Here is a 15,113-nt window from a genome sequence, read left to right as displayed (position 1 = left end):
AGAGAGAGAGAGAGAGAGAGAGAGAGAGAGAGAGAGAGAGAGAGAGAGAGAGAGAGAGAGAGAGAGAGAGAGAGAGAGAGAGAGAGAGAGAGAGAGAGAGAGAGAGAGAGAGAGAGAGAGAGAGAGAATTATAGAAGCCATGAAGAGTTTTCTGGCAAAGATGTGGTGTGCAAGAAATAGGGAATTGGAAGATTTGTAATGGATACTGCTTGTGTTGTTTTGTTTATTACAGGTTGTGCCGATACGAAGGCATGACTCTCCAACGGGTCACCTGTACAGCAAGAGCAAGAGCAGGACCGCCAGCCCGCCTCGGCCCCTCAGCCCGCCCCAAGGCTCCCTCCATGGCCTCCTGCAGGGCTTGAGGTGGTCAGGCTCCCCACAGTGCTGCCCCTCGCAGTGCCAGGGCAGTGCCACACCTGTAAGCTGCGGCGCCATGCCCGGTTTGAGGGCGCCGCTGGCCTGTGAGTGTTGACCTCGTGTTTGACCTTATTTTGAAGCTACTATTTGACCATCGCAGGAATTATTACACGTTTCATTAGTCTTCATTAATGAATGAGTGCCTGAAGTGTCTGTTTTGGCTCTGGGTGCCGCACATAACCTATTCCCAAAGGTTAAAAAGGAGGTCAATCAGGCTTTCACGAGTGAAGCCAAATTACTCCAGAATCACACCCAACACACCGAATTGCTCCAGCATCACACCCAACACATTGAATTACTCCAGAATCATACCCAACACACACTGAACTGCTCCAGAATCACACCCAACACACTAAGTTACTCCAGAATCATACCGACCACACACTGAATTGCTCCAGAATCACACCCAACACATTGAATTCCTCTAGAATCACACCCAACACATTGAATTCCTCCAGAATCACACCCAACACACACTGAATTACTCCAGAATCATACCCAACACACTAAATTACTCCAGAAAAACACCCTCACACACAAAAACACACATGATTTCCAGTTAGCTTTGTGGACTGATTCTAGATAATGCGGCGGGCAGCTGTCAGTTGCATGAAACGCATATTTGTGTTGGCTGTTCGGGGGACCGGGGAGCCGAGTGTGCAAGGAAGGAAAGTGAAGGAAGTGTAATTCTTAGTGTTGGTGTGTTGTGGTGACAAGTGAGTGTGTATTAGTATTCTGAATGAGTCTATTGTACCGCAGTCTGTAGAGGGAGGCTGTTCCAGTGGTGTATGGTGCGTGGAAAGTATGAAAGTATGAAAGTATACCCGTTAGTTTTTATCTTAGAGCAATTCTGAGTGTACCATTTGATTCGTCGGGGTTTTCGGCATCGATTAGGTACCCTTTGCAAAGTTCAAAGTAAAAACTAAGCGAGAAATATCACATTCTCCATACACGTCGACACAACACCCATACGTATGAATTGCTGTTCCATTAGCATAACCTAACTCGATTTCACGAGTTAGGTTAGAGTAAGAAAACAGCAATTCATAAAATTGGGTGTTGTGGGATGGGTCAAAAGAAGAAGAGGAAGAAGACCTTGTTCCGCAATTCAATGGTTACTGTGCATAGCTCCGTTATAAGGCCTCAAGAAGAGGAAGAAGGTCTAGATTTTAGAATTCGGAAATAGCTCATATGGGGTGTCGAGTAGAGGTTTAATGGGGTCAGTAAACTGCGTGGTGATAATTAGAGGGGGCGTAGGTTCATAATAATGTAAGGGGGGCTAGTGTGAGTAATTGGAATTCGTAATTAGGTCATGTTCGGTATCGAAAAAGGGATAAAAGGGGTCAGTAAATTGCATGGTGATAATTAAAGGGGGCGGGAGTTAACGGTTATTGGGGGGGGACTAATGGGAGTAAGTGAAACTCGAAAATAGGTCATGTGAGGTGTCGAATACTGGTTAAATGGGGTCAATAAATTGCGTGGTGATAATCAGAGGGGGCGGGGGGTTAGGGTAAGGAGGGGGGGCTATTGGGAGTAGGTGGAATTCGTAATTAGGTCATGTTCGGTGTCGAATAGGGAGTAAATGGGGTCAGTAAATTGCGTGGTGATAATTAAAGGGGGCGGGGGTGAAAAGTAATTGGGAGGCTAATGGGAATAGGTGGAATTCGAAAACAGGTCATGTCAGGTGTCGAATAGGGTTTAAATCGGGTCGGTAATTTACGTGGTGATAATTAAAGGGGGATGAGGCTGATGGTAATTGGGGGGAGGCTAATAGGAGTAGGTGGAATACGGAAATGACTTCATTTTATTTTTTTTATATAAAAATAGCCCAATAAAATAGATCGTAAAATGACAATAACTCCATTAGCGTTCATCGTAAAGCAATTCTTAAAGGACCGTTCGATTCGGCGGACGTTTGTGTATGGGGTAGGTGCCCATTTCAAAGTTCATACTAAAAACTAAGCGATAAAATTAATCTTTTCTTGTTTTTCGCAAAGGGGACCATACCCCCAAACACCGCTAATTTTGCCTGGGGCGTTGATTTCAGGCCATGAACTGATTAGATACGCTTTGCAAAGTTCAGAGTAAAAACTAAGCGAGAAAAATCATTTTTCCATACACGTCGACACAACACCCATACCTATGAATTGCTGTTCCATTAGTCTAACCTAACTCGATTTCACGAGTTAGGTTAGAGTAAGAAAACAGCAATTCATAAGATTGGGTGTTGTGGGATGGGTCAAAAGAAGAAAAGGAACAAGACCTTGCTCCGCGATGCAGTGGTTACTGTGCATAGCTCCGTTATAAGGCCTCAAGAAGAGAAAAAAGATCTAGATGCTAGAATTCGGAAATAGGTCATATGGGGTGTCGAGGAGGGGTTAATGGGGTCAGTAAATTGCGTGGCGATAATTAGAGGGGGCGGGAGTACAAAATAATACGGGGGGCTAGTGGGAGTAGGTGGAATTCGTAATAAGGTCATGTTCGGCATCGAATAAGGGGCAAATGGGGTCAGTAAATTGCGTGGTAATAATTAAAGAGGGCGGGGGTTAACGATAATGGGGAGGGCTAATAGGAGTACGCGAAATTCGAAAATAGGTCATGTGAGGTGTTGAATACTGGTTAAATGGGGTCAGTACATTGCCTGGTGATAATCAGAGAGGGCGGGGGGTTAGGGGAAGGGAATGGAGTTGTTGTGAGTAGGTGGAAATCGTATTTTGGTCATGTTCGGTGTCGAATAGTGAGTAAATGGGGTCAGTAAATTGCGTGGTGATAATTAAAGGAGGTGGGTTGATAATTAATGGGGGGGGGGGCTAATAGGAATAGGTTGAATTCGAAAATAGGTCATGTCAGGTGTCGAATAGGAAATGGCTTTATTTTTTTTTTTTAAATAGCCTAATTATATACATCGTAAAATGACAATAACTCCATTAGCGTTCATCGTAAAGCAATTCTGAGAGTACCATTCGATTCAGCGGACGGTTCTGCATGGGGTAGGTGCCCATTTCAAAGTTCATACTAAAAACTAAGCGATAAAATTCATCTTTTCTTCTTTTTCGTAGAGGGGACCATACCCCCAAACACCGTTAATTTTGCCTGGGGCGTTGATTTCAGGCCATGAACGGCTTCCGCATCCTTTTCTATAGAAAAAGGAATAGAAGCGGTTTTTTCTGTAAATCAAAAAAATCCCCGAACATTCCTGATAGATATATGCAAATATATCTGTTAGTTTTTATCTTAGAGCAATTCTGAGTGTACCATTCGATTCGTCGGAGTTTTCTTCATCGATTAGATACCCTTTGCAAAGTTCAGAGTAAAAACTAAGCGAGAAATATCACATTTTCCATACACGTCGACACAACACCCATACTTATGAATTGCTGTTACCTTAACCTAACTCGATTTCACGAGTTAGGTTAGAAAAAGAAAACCGCAATTCATAAGATTGGGTGTTGTTGGATGGGTCAAAAGAAGAAGAGGAAGAAGACCTTGCTCCGCAATGCAGTGATTACTGTGCATAGCTCATATATATAATGCAAGAAGAAGTAGAAGGTCTAGATTTTAGAATTTAGAAATAGGTCATAAGGGGGTGTCGATTAGGGGGTTAATGGGGTTAGTAAATTGCGTGGTGATAATTAGAGGGGGCGGGGGGTTTATGATAATGTGGGGTGTGCTAATGGGAGTAATTGGAATTCGTAATTAGGTCATGTTCGGTATCGAATAAGGGGTAAATGGGGTCAGTAAATTGAGTGGTGATAATTAAAGGGGGCGGGGGTTAACGGTAATTGGGGGGGCTAATGGGAGTAGGTGAAACTCGAAAATAGGTCATGTGAGTTGTCGAATACTGGTTAAATAGGGTCAATAAATTGCGTGGTGATAATCAGAGGGGGCGGGGGATTAGGGTAAGGGGGGGGGCTATTGGGAGCAGGTGGAATTCGTAATTAGGTCATGTTCGGTGTCGAATAGGGAGTAAATGGGGTCAGTAAATTGCGTAATGATAATTAAAGGGGGCGGTGGTGAAAAGTAATGGAAGGGGGCTAATTGGAATAGGTGGAATTCGAAAATAGGTCATGTCAGGTGTCGAATAGGGAATAAATCGGATCAGTAATTTGCGTGGTGATAATTAAAGGGGGATGAGGTTGATGGTAAGGGGGAGGGGGCTAATGGGAGTAGGTGGAATACGGAAATGACTACATTGTATTTTTTTTATAGAAATAGCCTAATAAAATACATCGTAAAATGACAATAACTCCATTACCGTTCTTCGTAAAGCAATTCTGAAAGTACCATTTGAATCGGCGGACGTTTATGCATGGGGTAGGTGCCCATTTCAAAGTTCAGACTAAAACCTAAGCAATAAAATTCATCTTTTCTTGTTTTTCGCAAAGGTGACCATAACCCCATATACCGTTAATTTTGCTTGGGGCGTTGATCTCGGTCAGTAAATTGCGTGGTAATATTTAAAGAGCGCGGGGGTTAACGGTAATGGGAGGGGGCTAATGGGAGTATATGAAACTCGAAAAAAGGACATGTGAGGTCTCGAATACTGGGTAGATGGGGTCAGTCAATTGCGTTGTGATAATCAGAGGGGGCGGGGTGATAGGGTAAGTGGAAGGGCTATTAATAGGAAGACTTTTCTGCGCGATGTAGTGGTTAGCGATATAAGGCTTCAAGAAGAGAAAGAAGCTCGAGATGCTAGAATTCGGAAATAGGTAATATGGGGTGTCGAGTAGGGGGTAAATAGGGTCAGTAAATTTCGTGGTGATAACCAGAGGGGGCGGCGGGCTAGGGTAATGGGGGGGGGGCTATTTGGATTAAGTGGATTTCGTAATTAGTTCATTTTCGGTGCCGAATAGGTAGTAAATGGGGTCAGTAAATTGCGTGGTGATAATTAAAGGGGATGGGGATGAAAAGTAATAAGGGGGGGCTAATGGGAATAGGTGGAATTCGAGAATAGGTCATCTAAGGTGTCGAATAGGGAATTAATCGGATCAGTGATTTGCGTGGTGATAATTAAGGGGGGATGAGGTTGATGGTAATGGGGGGGGGGGGCTAATGGGAGTAGATGGAATACGGAAATGACTTCATTTTATTTTTTTCATATAAAAAAAGCCTAATGAAATTCATCGTAAAATGACAATAACTCAATTAGCGTTCATCGTAAAGCAATTCTGAAAGCACCGTTTGATTAGGCGGACGTTTCTGCATGGGATAGGTCCCCATTTCAAAGTTCATACTTAAAACTAAGCGATAAAATTCATCTTTTCTTGTTTTTCACAGAAGGGAACCCTACCCCCAAACACCGTTAATTTTGCCTGGGGCGTTGCTTTCAGGCTATGAACGGCTTCCTCATCCTTTTCTACATAAGATGAAATGCCTCTGGGAAATAGGAAAAGGAATAAAAGCGGTTTTTTTTCTGTAAATCAAAAAAATCCCCGAACATTCCTGATAGTTATATGCAAATATATCCGTTAGTTTCTATCTTAAAGCAATTCTGAGTGTATCATTCGATTCGTCGGAGTTTTCTGCATCGATTACGTACGCTTTGCTAAGTTCAGAGTAAAAACTAAGCGAGAAATATCACATTTTCCGTACATGTCGACACAACACCCAAGCTTATGAAATGCTGTTCCCTTACCCCAACCTAACTCGATTTCACGAGTTAGGTTTAGAGTAAGACAACAGCAATTCATAAGATTGGGTGTTGTTTGATGGGTCAAAAGAAGAAGAGGAAGAAGACCTTGCTCCGCGATGCAGTAGTTACTGTGCATAATTCCGTTATAAGGCCTCAAAAAGAGAAAAAAAGATCTTGATACTAGAATTCGGAAATAGGTCTTATGGGCTGTCGAGGAGGTGGTTAATGGAGTCAGTAAAATGCGTGGCGATAATTATAGGGGGCGGGAGTTCATGATAATAGGGGGGGGGGGCCTAATGGTAGTAGGTTGAATTCGTAATTAGGTCATGTTCGGTATCGAACAATTGGTAAATGGGGTCAGTAAATTGCGTGGTAATAATTAAAGAGGGCGGGGGTTAACTGTAATTTGGGGGGCTAATGGGGGTACGTGAAACTCGAAAAAAGGTCAAGTGAGGTGTCGAATACTGGGTAGATGGGGTCAGTAAATTGCGTGATGATAATCAGAGGGGGCGGGGGCTAGAGTAATGGGGGGGGGGCTATTGGGATTAGGTGGAAATCGTAATTAGGTCATGTTCGGTGTCGAATAGGGAGTAAATGGGGTCAGTAAATTACGTGGTGATAATTAAAGGGGTGTAATGTGTATATTATAATGTACATGTGTATGTATGACTGTACGTGTGGCGACACCCGGTCGGTGTCGCACAACAGGATGTCTAGCAACACGTCGTGCTTTTGGCCGTGGGAAGCTGTGATGAACTGACACTAGGATCAGCAAATGATGACTTTCATCAACAGTCATCAACCGGAAGCCCCACCCTTCCGGACGCACTACAAGCAAATAAAACAGGCGAACAACGCAGAGAAGAGGAGAGAAGACGGGTGACGGGCAGGCGAGCGGTGCTCTGCCGCCCCGCGCCCTGCAGCGGTGTGGCTGTCTCTGATTTCGTGCGTCTCGCTCACGTAAACTGTAAACCTTATGTAGTACAACTGTTAATATAGTTAAAATACATTTGGTATTTGTATCAACCTGAGAGAGAGAACTAAAGTGAACTAAAGTGAACTTATAACGGCTACCGCTCGGCCACACATCACTTAACTAAAAGGCTATTGTGTTATCTCACCTTACTACAATCAACTTGTGAAAGCAGGCAACGGTATACCGGACCTCACGTGAGATAACAGTTGGCGCCTTAATCAAAAACACACATCAGCTAACAAAAAGGCTAACAAAAATGGTGAACAGCGGTTTACGGACCTCTCCGAAGTGTTCTATCGGTGTTATCTCTAATCTAACATAACATAAAATGCATGGTGGCTGGTGGCCGCCTCGTCGTTAACCACGTTAAAAAAAGTAACGCTCAAAAGTTATTAACATAAATGATGTGCAGCGTGGTTACGAACTACTCCGAATTGTTATATCTCTCTCTCAAACGTAGCTTCAGTGACAATGTGTGGGGGCAGTGAACGGTATCGGACACAGCAAGCATACGCTGACATCAGCGCGCGGCTTTTCCTGCCCCAGTGAGTCGAGTCAGCACACAGCCGCACCTGAGCACACCCCGCCCCGCCCCGCACCTCCACACAGCCAGCGCGCCACGCCTCGCACCTCCACACAACCAAGTTTCCTTGGAGGTGTCCAGGCATTTGTTTCTTCCTACGACACAACTCGTCGTAGGAGCGCACTTATCTTCGCCAGGCAACTCGGACCTTTGAGGGTGACTGGTGGGCGTATATTGTCTGCCCGCCGCCCCTCCCACCACCGCTACCAGACGGGGGACGGCACACCCTGCCACCCCTGCAGCCCTGCCCTTGCCACCGGCGAGGCGAAGGACGCGAGCGTGCTGAGTAGTGGGGCATCGAGTTGCTGTCTTCGAGGTTTTTAACACATTATAGCTGACACTCATTGATACGGTTTCAGTAATTACACCACTTGCAACATTATTTCAGGTGCATTACTATTATTATGTTCACGTGTTTAGGCGTGTGGGGCCGTATATAATCTATTAGATTTTTCAGCTGTTGATTTTTCTGGCGTGTGGATGTTTAATATTTTTCTTGAGTAACATGGTTACGCATTTTATGTATAATCATTCATTTTCTTTTCTCCTTTCTTTTGTGTGTTTTATTGCACTGTGGAGAAGTTATGTCTTGCTAAGCCTCACTCATTATTCTTTTTCCTCTTTTATTATGCATTTTAAAAGCATAGGGGAGGAGTGAGCACATACTTAGCGGTGAATGATTATTACTTTACTTATTTTTGCAGCAATATTTTTTTTCTTTTACCATTTTACTCCTCATTTTACTAGTAACTCTTTTTAATGGCAGAGAAACCTGACCAGAGGACTATGAGGGGTGGGTAGAGATAAACAGTGCCGTCAAGGATAACGGTAACTGTTCTCATGTAAGGAGTGTAGCAGTCTTCAAAGAGTGCTTGCTCCTCCTACGCTGCATGTGCAACCAAGAGGTATTTACTTACCTTACTAATCCCACAATGGCTTCTGCCTCTAATCACCCACTAACAGCAACAGCAGTTAGGCCTTTCGCAGGGTAGCAAGGGAGGCAGATTATTCGGCCAGGGACTTCTTGTTTCAAAGTGAGATTGTCATGGACATTTCATTCGTGTCAAATCCGGGAGATTAAATATCTCTCAGCCGCTCGAAGGTCAATCCCGGGAACGGGCGCAGGGCCCTCATAAACAGGAGCGCGTTCACTGGACGGAAGGATTATGATGCGTTTCGGTCACTTTTTCTTGAAACATTTGGGGAAGATGGGCAACACAGCCTCGTAAAGGGTATAAATTTTGCTGTGGACACTGTGCAAACGAGTGGCCTTTTTAACAGGCCAGTGGACGCCTATAGGCTATCTACTGATTTGATCTCGTGTTTTAAACAAGGAAACTAGACAGATGGAGAAACCATTTCTGTAGCTAATGCTAGATTATTACTAGAGTTCCTTATGTACATGATTGTCCTTAAAGTTCCTCTTCGAAGGAGTGCAGTATCCCTTGACTACAGCCCCACTGGCAACCTACACGGTTTTATCAGCCAACTTTTATGGCATTTAAAGTAATTTTGGGTCCTTTTTGAAGCTTCGTTTGCCGTCGACACGTTCGTCGGGGAGGGGGGCCTTCGCGACCCTCTGACCTAAACCTTTTTGGGTGTCACCAGCGGTAATCAAAAATTCCTTGGTGTGTTCTTTTACCCGTGGTTTAGGCAGAAATAGTCAGATAAATAGGTGGTTGGAAATTTGAGCTTTACGATTTTTTTTTTCGCACAGAATGGTGCATAGTGATCGTCTCCGAAGACTAGCGCCGGCTTGAGGTTCAGCCTGACGCTGCTTTGTGTATCTTTCCACCACACGACTATAACCTGCATCCTCGCATCTACTAATTTATGTTTGGTTCCTAAGCCTGCATCTTTTTCATGCGAAGGGAGTGCTTGAGTAATACTTTTCACTCTAACCCACTATTTTCTTTTATTGCTGAGTTGATGCAAGGCAGTCAGTCTTCTTAATTTAATTGGAGCCGTAATAACCGAGGGTGTAGACTAACATAGGGATAGGTACAATTTAACCTTGAACCTCATGTGCTTCTGCTTAAAACAGACTTTTTCTCTGCACTAACAGACTTAACTTGAGCAGATGCTGTCCCTAGCTTTTATCGTAACCAGCGTGTGAATATCTGTAAGCTTTGGAAGTAAGCAGACAAGTCTTACTTACCCTTACTTGACATACCACTGTTACCCGTTACGGGAATTATTTTTGGCGTCACAGATGTCAGTCATCCACGTTCGTTACGATCGAGGGATAGGTGGAAATTTGTCTTTGTCATTTGATGTTTATTAATGCTGGAATTACTTTAATCAATTATGCTGGAATTATATATTTCTGTGAGATTTGTTATAACAGTGACTTCACAACTTAGTGACAGGATTTTCTTTTATAGTACTGTAGACCCGTAAAACGGAGTATTAGGAGTTAGTGGTGCTGACTGCCGATGCTTCTAAGGTTCTCCAGACTTGTCCTTGTTATCACATTGTAACTATTAGGAGACTCTACGGATAACATTACCTCTTTTCACACAACCTTATCTATTGTTGTAAACCCCACCCGTCTCGAAGGCGTGCCGAGGGTAACGACACTGGCAATTAATTGTCACGCAACGGATGAGTGTTTCTCTGCGACAGTTTTGTGTCCAGGTGTGACTCGAAGGTTCAGTGTGTAGCAGATCTTCTTCAAGGATTGTTCCTTTTTCTTTTTACTATTCCAAATAGCTCCATTACCATGTATCCTAATGACAGTTTAGTCAATTTAATTTTACTAGGATGTATCATGTAAATAATTTTTCGAGCTATTATTTTGTTTTCTCGGAATAGTACTGAGCTTCCATGTCCACGACTCTAGCCCTGTTTACCTCGCCCTGTATGTACTTTGCCCATTTCTTGTTACTTCCATGATTATTTTTATTATCATTGGCATTTCCCGATGCTGTATCGTTAGGCGGGCTCTGACTTGTATATATTTTTTTTAAGCAATAACAGGACCTCGTTTAACTAGTACACATTGTGCGACTGTAACATGGGTAGGTACACTGCTTTTAAAGGTCGGGTGAGTCGCGAGGTCGCGACTTTTAGAGAACCGAGCGATGTAATGTGTATATTATAATGTACATGTGTATGTATGACTGTACGTGTGGCGACACCCGGTCGGTGTCGCACAACAGGATGTCTAGCAACACGTCGTGCTTTTGGCCGTGGGGAAGCTGTGATGAACTGACACTAGGATCAGCAAATGATGACTTTCATCAACAGTCATCAACCGGAAGCCCCACCCTTCCGGACGAACTACAAGCAAATAAAACAGGCGAACAACGCAGAGAAGAGAGAGAAGACGGGTGACGGGCAGGCGAGCGGTGCTCTGCCGCCCCGCGCCCTGCAGCGGTGTGGCTGTCTCTGATTTCGTGCGTCTCGCTCACGTAAACTGTAAACCTTATGTAGTACAACTGTTAATATAGTTAAAATACATTTGGTATTTGTATCAACCTGAGAGAGAGAACTAAAGTGAACTAAAGTGAACTTATAACGGCTACCGCTCGGCCACACATCACTTAACTAAAAGGCTATTGTGTTATCTCACCTTACTACAATCAACTTGTGAAAGCAGGCAACGGTATACCGGACCTCACGTGAGATAACAGTTCGCGCCTTAATCAAAAACACTTAAAAATCGCTAACAGGGGGTGGGGCTAAAAAGTAATGGGGGGGGAGGGTGGGTAATGGGAGTAGGTGCAATTCGGAAATAGGTCATCTGAGGTGTCGAATAGGGTATAAATCGGGTCTGTAATTTGCGTGGTGATAATTAAAGGAGGATGAGGTTGATGGTAACGGGGTGGGTAATGGGATTCGGTGGAGTACGGAAATGGCTACATTTTTTTTTTTTTATATATATATATATATAAAAATAGCCTAATAAAATACATCGTAAAATGACAATAACTCCATTACCGTTCTTCGTAAAGATATTCTGAAAGTACCATTTGAATCGGCGGACGTTTATGCATGGGGTAGGTGCCTATTTCAAAGTTCAGACTAAAAATTAAGCAATAAAATTCATCTTTTCTTGTTTTTCGCAAAGGTGACCATAACCTCATACAGCGTTAATTTTGCTTGGGGCGTTGATCTCGGTCAGTAAATTGCGTGGTAATAATTAAAGAGGGCGGGGGTTAACGGTAATGGGGAGGGGGCTAATGGGAGTACATGAAACTCGAAAAAAGGTCATGTGAGGTCTCGAATACTGGGTAGATGGGTTCAGTCAATTGCGTGGTGATAATCAGAGGGGGCGGGGGCTAAGGTTAAGTGGGGGGGGGCTATTAATAGGAAGACTATGCTTCGCGATGCAGTAGTTATCGTGCATAGCTCCGATATAAGGCCTCATGAAGAGAAAGAAGATCTAGATGCTAGAATTCAGAAATAGGTAATATGGGGTGGCGAGTAGGGGGTAAATAAGGTCAGTAAATTGCGTGGTGATAATCAGAGGGGGCGGCGGGTTAGGGTAATGGGGGGGGGGGGCTATTGGGATTAAGTGGAATTCGTAATTAGTTCATGTTCGGTGTCGAATAGGGAGTAAATGGGGTCAGTAAATTGCGTGGTGATAATTAAAGGGGGCGGGGATGAAAAGTAACTGGGAGGCTAATGGGAATAGGTGGAATTCGAGAACAGGTCATCTAAGGTGTCGAATAGGGAATAAATCGGGTCAGTAACTTGCGTGGTGATAATTAAAAGGGGATAAGGTTGATGGTAATGGGGGGGGGGGACTAATGGGAGTAGGTGGAATATGGAAATTTCTTCATTTTATTTTATTTTTATAAAAATAGCCTCATGATATACATCGTAAAATGACAATAACTCCATTACCGTTCTTCGTAAAGCAATTCTGAAAGTACCATTTTAATCGGCGGACGTTTATGCATGGGGTAGGTGCTCATTTCAAAGTTCATACTAGAAACTAAGCGATAAAATTCATCTTTTCTTGTTTTTCGCAGAGGGGACCATATCCCCAAACACAGTTAATTTTGCTTGGGGCGTTGTTATCAGGCAATGAACTGCTTCCTCATCCTTTTCTACATAAGATGAAATGCCTCTCGGAAATAGAAAAAGGAATAAAAGTTGTTTTTTTCTGTAAATCAAAAAAAATCATCGAACATTCCTGATAGTTATATGCAAATATACCCGTTAGTTTTTATCTTAGAGCAATTCTAAGTGTACCACTCGATTCGTCGGAGTTTTCTGCATCAATTAGGTACCCTTTGCAAAGTTCAGAGTAAAAACTAAGCGAGAAATATCACATTTTCCATACACGTCGACACAACACCGATACTTATGAATTGCTGTTCCATTAGCCTAGCCTAACTCGATTTCACGAGTTAGGTTAGAGTAAGAAAACAGCAATTCATAAGATTGGGTGTTGTGGGATGGGTCAAAAGAAGAAGAGGAAGAAGACCTTGCTCCGCGAAGCAGTGGTTACTGTGCATAGCTCCGTTATAAGGCCTCAAGAAGAGGAAGAAGATCTAGATGCTAGAATTCGAAAATATGTCATATGGGATGTCGAGTACGGGGTTAATGAGGTCAGGAGATGACGTGATGATAATTATAGGGTATAGGGGTTCATAATAGTGTGGAGGGGGCTAATGGGAGTAGGTGGAATTCGTAATTAGGTCATGTTCGGTGTCGAATAAGGGATAAATGGGGTCAGGAAATTGCTTGGTGATAATTGAAGGGGGCGGGGGTTAATTGTAATTGGGGGGGCTAATAGGAGTAAGTGAAACTCGAAAATAGGTCATGTGAGGTGTCGAAAGCTGGATAAATGGGGTCAATAAATTGCGTGGTGATAATCAGAGGTGGCGGGGTTAAGGGTAAGGGGGGGGGGGCTATTTGGAGTAGGTGGAATTGGCAACTAGGTCATGTTTGGTGTCGAATAGGGAGTAAATGGGGTCAGTAAATTGCGTGGTGATAATTAAAGGGGGCGGCGGTGAAAAGTAATAGGGGGAGCTAATGGGAATAGGTGGAATTCGAAAATAGGTCATGTCAGGTGTCGAATAGGGAATAAATCGGGTCAGTAATTTGCGTGGTGATAATTAAAGGGGGATGAGGTTGATCGTAATGTGGGGGGCTAATGGGAGTACGTGGAATACGGAAATGGCTTCATTTTATTTTTTTATATAAAAATAGCCTTAAAAAAATACTTCATAAGATTACAATAACTCCATTAGCGTTCATCGTAAAGCAATTCTGAAAGTACCATTCGATTCGGCGGACGTTTCTGCATGGGGTAGGTGCCCATTTCAAAGTTCATACTAAAAACTAAGCGATAAAATTAATCTTTTCTTGTTTTTCGCGAAGGGGACCATACCCCCAAACACCGCTAATTTTGACTGGGGCGTTGATTTCAGGCCATGAACGGCTTCCTCATCCTTTTCTACATAAGATGAAATGCCTCTGGAAAATAGAAAAAGGAATAAAAGCGGTTTTTTCTGTAAATCAAAAAAATCCCCGAACATTCCTGATAGTTATATGCAAATATATCCGTTAGTTTTTATCTTAAAGCAATTCTGAGTGTACCATTCGATTCGTCGGAGTTTTCTGCATCGATTAGGTACGCTTTGCAAAGTTCAGATTAAAAACTAAGCGAGAAATATCACATTTTTTATACACGTCGACACAACACCCAAACTTATGAATTGCTGTTCCATTAGCTTAACCTAACTCGATTTCACGAGTTAGGTTAGAGTAAGAAAACAGCAATTCATAAGGTTGGGTGTTATGGGATGGGTTAAAAGAAGAAGAGGAAGAAGACCTTGCTCAGCAATGCAGTGGTTACCGTACAGAGCTCCGTTATAAGGCCTCAAGAAGAGAAAGAAGATCTAGATGCTAGAATTCGGAAATAGGTCATAATTATGGGGTGTCGAGTAGGGGGTTAATGGGGTCAGTAAATTGTTTGGTGATAATTAGATAGGGCGGGGGTCAATAATAAGGGGGGGGGTTAATGGGAGAAGGTGGACTTGGTAATTAGGTCATATTCGGTTGCGAATAAGGGGTAAATATGGTCAGTAAATTGCGTGGTGATAACTAAAGGGGGCGGGGGTTAACGGTTATTGGGGGGGGCAAAAGAGAGTAGGTGAAACTCGAAAATAGGTCATGGGAGGTGTCGAATACTGGTTAAATGGGGTCAGCAAATTGCGTGGTGATAATCAGAGGGGACGGGGGGTTAGGGTATGTTGGGGGGCTATTTTGAGTAGGTGGAGTTCGTAATTAGGACATGTTCAGTGTCGAATAAAGAATAAATGGGGTCAATAAATTGCGTGGTGATAATTAGAGTGGGCAAGGATGAAAAGGAATGGGATGCGAATGGGAATAGGTGGAATTCGAAAAAAGGTCAGGTTAGGTGTCGAATAGGGAATAAATCGGGTCAGTAATTTGCGTGATGATAATTAAAGGGGGATGAGTTTGATGGTAATGGGGGGGGGGCTAATGGGAGTAGGTGGAATACGGAAATGACTTCACTTTTTTTA

The 15,113-nt window shown here is 43.2% G+C and overlaps 1 protein-coding gene across 8 annotated transcripts in view; it reads left to right on the top strand.

Moving 5' to 3' along the window:
• The first annotated feature begins 232 nt into the window (after positions 1-232).
• LOC126994160 (uncharacterized) overlaps positions 233-15,113 on the top strand; it is a 90,560-nt gene continuing 75,679 nt past the window's right edge. For 5 of the 8 annotated variants that reach the window (XR_007748849.1, XR_007748850.1, XR_007748848.1 and 2 more), the window contains exon 1: positions 319-461. The gene's annotated coding sequence lies outside the window, so the exon portion shown is untranslated. Of the gene's footprint in view, positions 462-15,113 lie in introns of all 8 variants that reach the window. The other 3 variants (XR_007748854.1, XR_007748851.1, XR_007748852.1) reach the window with 2 other exon arrangements.

This window comes from Eriocheir sinensis, unplaced genomic scaffold (genome assembly GCF_024679095.1).
Source record: "Eriocheir sinensis breed Jianghai 21 unplaced genomic scaffold, ASM2467909v1 Scaffold733, whole genome shotgun sequence".
NCBI lineage: Eukaryota > Metazoa > Arthropoda > Malacostraca > Decapoda > Varunidae > Eriocheir > Eriocheir sinensis.
The sequence above is the reverse complement of the archived record's forward strand: the minus strand, read 5'-3'. Positions and strand labels throughout refer to the sequence as shown.